Below are 8,957 nucleotides of genomic sequence, written 5' to 3'. Positions count from 1 at the left end.
GCTTTGAGGTCTATGTTCAAGCTACACTTAAGTGTCACAGTTTATTTCCTGTTGCCTTTGGGTCAAGATGTAGAACTCTCAGCTCCTTCTCCAGCACCTGTCTGCCTGCATGCCACTCTTTTCCACCATGATGATAATGGACTAAACCTCTGAAACTGTAAGCCACCCAATTAAATGTTTTCCCTTATAAGGCTGCTGTGGTCATGGTGTCTCTTTACAGCAATTGAAACCCTAACTAGGACAATAGTGAATTTGGGGCTAGCCTGGACTATATGAAACCAAATCTCAAAAAAAAAAAAAAAAAAAAAAAAAGAAAGAAAGAAAAAAAAAAAAAACAAGGCGGAGAGTTTATTTCACTTTCACAGGGCATGTTCCTTTAAAAAAGAAAATCACATACATACATACAAAAACTTTTAAGGGGAAATCTTGAATGCAGTCCCCTGCTACTACAAATTGAGTGTTCCATAGCTGGTGAAATCATAAGGGTCAACACAACACATCTGTAGTACAATGGTAAGCCTCCCCTACCAGGTAACTAGTAGTAGTAGTAGTAGTAGTAGTAGTAGTATTTTATATTTATTTCTGTGTACATGTGTGTATCTCTGTGTGTGCATGCCCAGATGTATGCAGGTGCTCACAGAGACCAGAAGTGCATCATATCCCCTGGAGCTAGAGTCATAGGAGGTTTTAAGCCACCTGATGTAGGTGCTGAGAACCAAATTCAGATCCTCTTACCCAAAAAGGAAGTGGTATGGGTTCTTGACCACTGAGCCATATCTCCAGCTCAAATATCTCTTTTTAATTATTGTGCAAATAACTTGTTGCTCTTCTTCTTGTTGTTCTGTTCCTTTACATGCAACTAACTTTAAAACTATAAAACAACGAGGCTGTGGAGATGGCTTACTGGGTAAGGTGCTTGTTGTGTAAACTCAAGGATCTGGTATGGTAATGTGCTTGTAAGCCCCCCTCTACCCCCTTCACCCCCCCTCTCCCTTCTGCCCACTCCCAACCCCCCCCCACACACACACACACCATGCTGGGGAGGTAGAAGCAAGTGGATTCCTGGGGCTGACTAGCCAGCCAAACCAGCATACTTGGCAAGCTCCTGGCCAATGAGAGACCATGTCTCTAAACAAACATAAAGCCAGGCAGTGAGGGTAGTGGTGGTGCACACATTTAACCTCAGCACTCAGGAAGCAGAGGCAAGCAATCTCTGTGAGTTCGAAGCCAGCCTGGTCTACAAACAGCCAAGGCTACACAGAGGGACCAAAACAAACAAACCAACCCCACAGTGGATGACTCCTGAAGAATGACACCCAAGACTGATTTCTGGTCTACGAACACAGACACACACACACACACACACACACACACACACACACACACACACACATGCACACATACAGGCAGGAGATAAAATATGTAATTCAGTGGTACAGCACATGCTTTGCTTGTGTGAAGACTTGAATTTGATCCTCAGCATCACAAAAATCAGTAAACTTATATAGACTGCATAGGATACACCTATAGCCTATATTAACCGCCCCCTCCCCAGGCTTGTTGATCAGATCTGCCTGTTTGGTTAAGAAGACAAGCCTGAAACAGCAAAGTAATGCATGTTTGACAAAGTTCTTTTCAAAAGTAACTGGATCATTTCTCTTCACCACCCCACGATTTCTGTGGGAGCATAAGTGCATGACCAGCTTGACAGAGAAAGCTTTGGTGTCTCGGGGCCTGGTGGAACAAGCCTGTAATCCCAGCTACTCAGGAGGCTCAGGAAGTGGGATTAGTTATTTAAGGCCTGTCCTGACTACAAAAAGAGTTCAAAGCCAGCCTTGACAACTTAGCCCATGTCTCAAAATAAAGAGTAAAGAGCTAAAGAGATGTGTGGAGGTGCTCGCCACTTGCAGAATACTGGAGTTTATTTCAGCACCTCTGTCAGGCAGTTCACAACCACCTGAAACTCCAGGTTCAGGGGATCTAAAGCCCTCTTCTGGCATCTTCAAATACCTGCATATGTGTGGTATACAGTCACTCACACACACAAGTAAAGAAAAATTATTTTTAAAAACAGTAAAATGAGAGGAATACAGCTCATTGGTGGAACACCCATCTAGTATGTGTAAGGCCATGAGTTCAATTCCTAATAATAAAAATAAAAGCCTTGGTCTTAATGGCAAGAATTCAAGGTCAGTCACTTAACAATTCACACTTAAGAAGATGAATTTTTCAGAACTACTTACATTTCCTATGAGGCTAAAATGTCATCTCAAAACTAAAACTAGAGACTGGGGGCATAGCTCAGTTGATAGAGTGCTTGCTTAGCATCCGTGAAGCTGTGGGTTCAAACCTCAACACTACATAAAACTAAACGTGGTATGCAGCTATAATCCCAGCTCTCAGGAGCTGGGGGCAGAGAGATTAGGAAATTCAAAGTCATCCTTAACTGTTTAGTGAGTTTGAGGCCAGCCTAAACTACAAAAAAAAGTTAAAAAAAAAAAACTTCAAATACATATATCAAATGATTTTTTTTAATAGTAACTGAACTACCAAATAATCTAGTAATTCTACCTCTGGGTTTATATTCAAAATAAAAGCTAGGTCTGGAAGAAATATTTATATGCCCATGTTTACAGTCATGTTATTTAAAACAACTACAAAGTGGAAATAACACAAGTATACATGGATAGGTGAGGGAATAAACAAAATACAGTATTATTGTGAGTCTTTAAAAAAACAAAAAAGGAATTCGAGAGCTGGCAAATAAAGGTGCTTGCTGCTTGCTGCCAGACCTGACTACCTGAGTTCAATCCCCAGAACCCACATGGTGGAAGGTGCGAACCGACTTACACAAGTTAGTCTCTGATCTCCACATGCATACCATAACATGCACACACATATGCACACACATGTGCACACACACACACAAATAAAGAAACGAAATTATAGCACATGAGACTATATAGGTAGATCTTTGGAACAATATGTTAGTAAAACCAATTGTGAAAGAAAAAAAAAACATGGGTCCATTTATATAATAGTTTCCTAAAGGAGTCAAATTCACAGAGACAGAATAGAAAACAGGAGTTGCTAAAGCTAGCGGAAGGAGGGCTGTGGGCTGTTTAATGGCACGTTTAAGTTTTGCAAGAGGCAGAGTTGTGGCAATTAGTTGTGCCACTTGCCACTGTGTGAACGTATAATGCTCAACATGGCTGGCCTGTACACTTAAAAGTGTTCAAAAGATTGAGGATGGAGGTCAGTGGCAGAGCACTTGCCGAGCAGGCACAACTTCCAGCACCACAAAGCCATGTGCTACAGTATGTACCCATGGTCATGGCTACAGAGAAAGCTAAGGCAGGAAGACTGGAGCCCAGGATTTTGAGACCAGCCTGGGAAACATAATGAGGCCCCCACCTCAAAATAATATTAAATATTAAGATTTTAGCCAGGGGACTGAAGAGATGGCTTAGTGGTTAAGAGCACTGACTGCTCTTCCAGAGGATCAGGGTTCGATTCCCAGTACCCACATGGCACCTCATAACTGTCCAGTTCCAAGGGATCTGACATCCTCACACAGGCAGACATGAAAACAAAATCACCAATGCCTATAAAACAAATATATATATTAGCTGGGCAGTGATGGCACATGTCTTTAATCCCAGCACTTGGGAGGCAGAAGCAGGCAGTTCAAAGCTAGCCTGGTCTACAGAGTGAGTGCTAAGATATCCAGGACTACACAGAGAAACAATATTAAAAAGGGAAGGAGAAATGAAAGATATTGTGTTTTTTTTGTTGTTTGTTTGTTTTTGTTTTGTTTTGTTTTTGTTTTGTTTTAAGACAGGGTTTCTCTGTGTAGCCCTAACTGTCCTGGAACTCACTCTGTAGACCAAGCTGGCCTTGAACTCAGAGATCCACCTGCCTCTGCCTCCCAAGTGATGGGATTAAAGACATGGGCCACCACCACCCAGTATGGTGTCATTTTTTTAATTACTATAATTTTTTATCCTGAATTTAGGTTACCCTGAAATGCTTTAAGGTTTCCAGATTGCAGTGTTTACCCAGCAGCTGTCCTACAAAAACAGACGTTGATGTAGGCTAGAGAACCTGGATTTAAACTTTTGTCGTACACTTTTTTTTTGTTTTTTGGTAAGTTTTTTTAGATAACATACATTTTCCTACAGAAATATCATATGTTGTTCTTATTAGCCCCCTCCTGTCCTTCCCTAGCCTCTTCCCTTCTTGATGGTCCCTTCCTTCCCCAATGATATGCCTTCTGCTTTCATGTGATATATGTTCAATTCTTCTCTCCTGTCCTCCCAATTCCTTCCTCCACCACTCTCTGACCCCTTTGTACTTTCATGTTCTATGTATATAACTAAATCTAGATTGCATATGAAAGCAAATATACAATACTTGTCTTTCTGGGTCTGGTTTGCTTTGCTTAATATGATGATCTCATTCTATCTATTATCCTGCAAATGTCATAATTTCTTCTTTACAGTGAATACAATCCCATTGTATATATGTTCAAAAATGTTAATGACATCAGTCAGGTGGTGACACTCAGCTGTACTATGAACACTCAAGAGATGTGAACAAAGGAGGATCAGGGGTTCAAAGACATTCTTAGCTACAGAGCCAGTTAGAAGGCCAGCATGGGCTGTATGAGATACTGTCTCAATACAAAGATAGAAGAGGTCTGGATAGATATAGTTCAGTGGTAGAGCACTCGCTTGGCATATGTTCCCAATAATTTGGGTTCCACTCACAGGACCCTACACACACACGCACACACGCACACACGCACACACACCACACATTCTAGATCTGCTTGGAAAAGTTTAGCAATCCTTTTCTGGAATGCTTTAGTAGTGGCGCTCCCTGGTGTCCAAAATAGAAAGTACAATTGTTACTGAGAAATGATCCATGCCTGGCTGCTTAGCTAGGCTTCTCCAAACAGAATCCTCTCTGGTTCCAGAATTGTTTCTTGATTTTTTGATTTGACTATATATATGTATGTATGTGTTTCTGTATATATACCAAAACATGTGTGATTGTCTTCAGAGGCCAAAAGGGGAATCAGATCCCCTGAAGTTGGATTATAGAAAGTTGTGAGCCACCCAGAGTGGGTGATGAGAACTGAACTCTGGTCCCCTGAAAGAGCAGTAAATGTTCTTAACTACTAAGCCATCTCCAGCCCCTGAATCTTTTTCTTAAAAATACATTGTGTGTGTGTGTGTGTACTTACCTTTACCAATAGGAGCTATGGTATACCTGGAAGGTCAGAAAACAGCTTTTGGGAGTCAGTTCTCCCCTCCTGTGTGGGTCCTGGGGATTGAACTCACTATGTAGACCAGATTGGCCTTAAACTCATGGATATCCTCCTGCCTCTGCCTCCAAGCTCCACTTCTTTTATTCTTTTTTAAGATGTGTGTGTGTGTGTGTGTGTGTGTGTGTGTGTGTGTGTGTGTGTTCTGCTTGCCTGAATGTGTGTGCACTGAGTTCATACCTGGTCCTGCCCATAGAAACCAGAAGAGGGCATCAGATTTCCTGACCTGGAGTTGCAGATGGTTGTGAGATGCCATTTGGGAACTGAACCCAGGTCCTCTGGGAGAGCAGAGCAATAGCTCTTAATTACTGAGCCATCTCTCCAGCCACCCAACCCCACTTCTTTTTGTTTGTTTGCTTGTTCTTTGTTTTGCGAGACAGGGTTTCTCTGTGTAGCCCTGGCTGGAACTTGCTCTGTAGACCAAGCTGGCCTCAGAATCTTTTTTTTTTTTTTTAAGATTTATTTAATTATTATGTATGTAATGTTTTGCCTGTATGTATACCTGCACTCCAGAAGAGGGCACCAGATCTCATTATAGATGGTTGTGAGCCACCATATGGTTGTTGGCAATTGAACTCAGGACCTATGGAAGAGCAGCCAGTGCTCTTAACCACTGGGTTATCTCTCCAGCCCCCATTTCTTGAATCTTACTGTGACTCTTCATTCATTTACTCAACATCTACTGAGCATCTATTCATAATAACCACTTCCTACTCTGTATAAGAAGAGATAATTCATAATTCAGTAATGTCTTGAGAAGGAATTGTACAAGAGTAGGTGAGGAAGTATAGAAAAGTAATCACCTAGAAGCAGCCAATGAGGCTGTGAAGAGGCACAGTTTGGGAGGGCAAGAAGCAAGTGGGCTGCTTCAGACTGCCTACATTCATATCTGAGCTCTGGTGTGTGAGTTTTTGTTTTTGTTTTATTTTAATATGGAACGCTTCACGAATTTGCATGTCATCGTTATGCATAGGCCATGTTAATCTCTGTATCATTCAAATTTTTGTTTATGTGCTGCTGAAGCAAGCACTGGTGTGTGACTTCTAAGCAAGTCACTTAGCCTCCCTGGCCTTCAAACCTTCCTCTGGCCTTAGCTTTTCCTCTGAAAAAGGAAGGGTTCCATAGAGCTCAGATGAGCTAAAGCTGTACGGTAGCTCCCACCTGAAATCTCAGTACTTGAAAGGCTGATAGCGCAGAATGGCTATCAGTTCAAGACCAACATGTTCTGCAGAGTGAATTCCAGGCCAGCCTGGTCACAGAGTAAAGTTCGGTCTAAAAAAAGTAGATGATTTAATGTATATAAAGCAATCAGAATAGTGTCTAGCATAATACGCTCAGTAAATATTGAATTTATAAAGAACATCAGCACCATTAAAGAATTACACCAAGATCAACTACGTATGTTAGATATTATAATGTACTCAATAATTCCAGTACTCAGGAGGTAGAAGCAAGACGATAAGGAGTTCAAGGTCATCCTTAGCTACAGAATGAATAGGAGGCCAGTCCTGGGCTACATGAAATCCAGTCTCGGAAACAAAACAACAAAATGGACTAAATTTACAAGTATCGAATCATCCTAATGATAATGTTGAGAACAGATTGAAGAAATAGAAGCTAGACCTGGGAGGCAGCCAGGCAGACGTGCACAGAGAACCCAGCTCACCTTGTCACTTGAATTTAATTATTGTTTATGTGTATGAGTGTTTTACCTGCATGTGTGTCTACACACTACCTGTGTGCCTGGTGCCTGTGACCTGTGGAGGCCAGAAGAGGGCATCTGACCCCTGAAGCTGGAGTTACAGGTGGTTTGAGCCACCTTGTGGGTTCTGGGAACCAAACCTGAGGCCTCTGCATGTGCAGTAAGGACACTGAGTCATCTCGCCTCACCTTCTTATTAGATGGGTGAACTTGAGCAGAACCTGAGGAATAGGTATGATTGAGCAACACTGGAGTAATAGAAAGGATCTAGATTTGTGATGTATTGGGTGATTGGGTAAGGCATCAAGATTGATCATGATTAATTAATGACTGTGACTTTGGAAAGCACTTTTTAAAATTTTTTAAAGATTAAATTGTGGTGGAGTTTTTGTTTGTTTGTTTGGTTGGTTGGTTGGTTGGTTTTTTTGTTTTGTTTTGTTTTTTTAGCCAAGACCAGCCTTGATTTGTTATATAGCCAAGAATGACCTTGAATCGGTCTCCCTGGCTTCACTTCCTAAACACTTCCTTGTATGTGCCATCATGCCCAGCTGGTAGGCACTATTGTAGGCTAGACATTATGTTAAACACACTGCATCCAATTATCCCTACAACAAGTAGTCACTGAGCCAGACAATGAGAATACAGCACTAGGTAAAATAAACATAAGTTACTGCCCCTGTTGAGCATGGGGCAGAATTAACATCCAGAGTAATCTGATGATGTCACATAATTCTGATTCATCTTATAAAGGTTTAAATTAAGACTCTGCTAAGTCCTATTTTCCTACATGGAAGCTGTATTTTTAATCTATAAAATGAAGGGAGATAGTGCCTGCCTCGGGGAGTTCTTACATAGATTTAAAAAGGTGTGACACATATCTAAGTTATGCTAAAATTGTAACCTTTTCAGGGACGCATAGAAAGTAAATGACAAAGACAAAAATTGGAGGAGACAGGGCATGGTGGCACTCACATTTGACCCCAACACTCAGGCTACAGAAGGTGGGTCTCTGCAGAAAAACAGAGAGAGAGAGAGGGAGAGAGAGGGAGGGAGGGAGGGAGGGAGGGAGGGAGGGAGGGAGGGAGGGAGAAAGGAAGGAGGAGGAGAAGACAGGAAATACTGAATTATTTAGGCATCTATACAGTTGAATTGTTCCTGAAGAAGAGGAATTTCTCAAAAAGGGATTATGCTAGGTGACCCGGGTACCACCCATCTGGAAAATGCAAAGGTGTTCTGTTAGAAAAACAGGGTGACTATTGTTCTAGCTGCCTGGAAGGAAGGAGTCTCTGGAGAACCGGGCATGATCATTGTACCCACTCCCTCCATCTACTGCGTTCCTCAAGAGAGTCAAAAACTGTGCCCGGAGCTTTGTTTGTCACTTCCCTTGTTACCTCCCTCTGCTGTGTCCCGTCCTTGCTATCAAAGCCCACAAAATAGGACAAGGAATTTGTCTTTAGCAAGATGGATAAAGAAAAGGAATGAAGAGACTGTCTACTTCTCAGGCAGGCTGAGAAGGCCAAGGGATCAAGAGGCATGCAGAAAAAGCTGAGTTCCCTGAAGCCACATCAGGGATGAAGGAGAATTTAGATTGCAGGTTAGCCAGTAGGGGTAGTAGGTAGTTAGCCAGTAGACTAGAGCTCAGAACACCCTGCCGGCCACTGGTAAACGACAGGAGTTGGAGTTTACTGGGGAAGATCTGTTTGGAAAATCAGGTGAGATCATACAGGATATTTTTCCTCCCCTGTCTCTGGACCCTTCAATTTGAGGGGTACTAAAGTCAGCTCTAGAATTTTGACTTAAGAAATAGAGAAAGTGGTTGTGGTGGGGGGCTTGAAAATGTCACTGGAGTATGGAAATCAATGCTTATTTGATGTACCAATGGCCAATTTGCCATTCCACAAGTATACTTTACTTCATCTGCACAATC

General features: G+C 41.9%; 1 non-coding gene across 1 annotated transcript; it reads right to left on the bottom strand.

Annotated features, from left to right (window-relative positions):
• Nucleotides 1–6,255: 6,255 nt before the first annotated feature.
• LOC121826959 (U6 spliceosomal RNA) lies at nucleotides 6,256–6,359 on the bottom strand. The gene has a single exon (XR_006069115.1). It is a non-coding gene; the product is annotated as a U6 spliceosomal RNA (small nuclear RNA).
• Between the last annotated feature and the right edge of the window lie 2,598 nt (nucleotides 6,360–8,957).

This window comes from Peromyscus maniculatus, chromosome 1, assembly GCF_049852395.1.
Source record: "Peromyscus maniculatus bairdii isolate BWxNUB_F1_BW_parent chromosome 1, HU_Pman_BW_mat_3.1, whole genome shotgun sequence".
In the NCBI taxonomy this organism is placed as follows: Eukaryota; Metazoa; Chordata; class Mammalia; order Rodentia; family Cricetidae; genus Peromyscus; species Peromyscus maniculatus.
The sequence above is the reverse complement of the archived record's forward strand: the minus strand, read 5'-3'. Positions and strand labels throughout refer to the sequence as shown.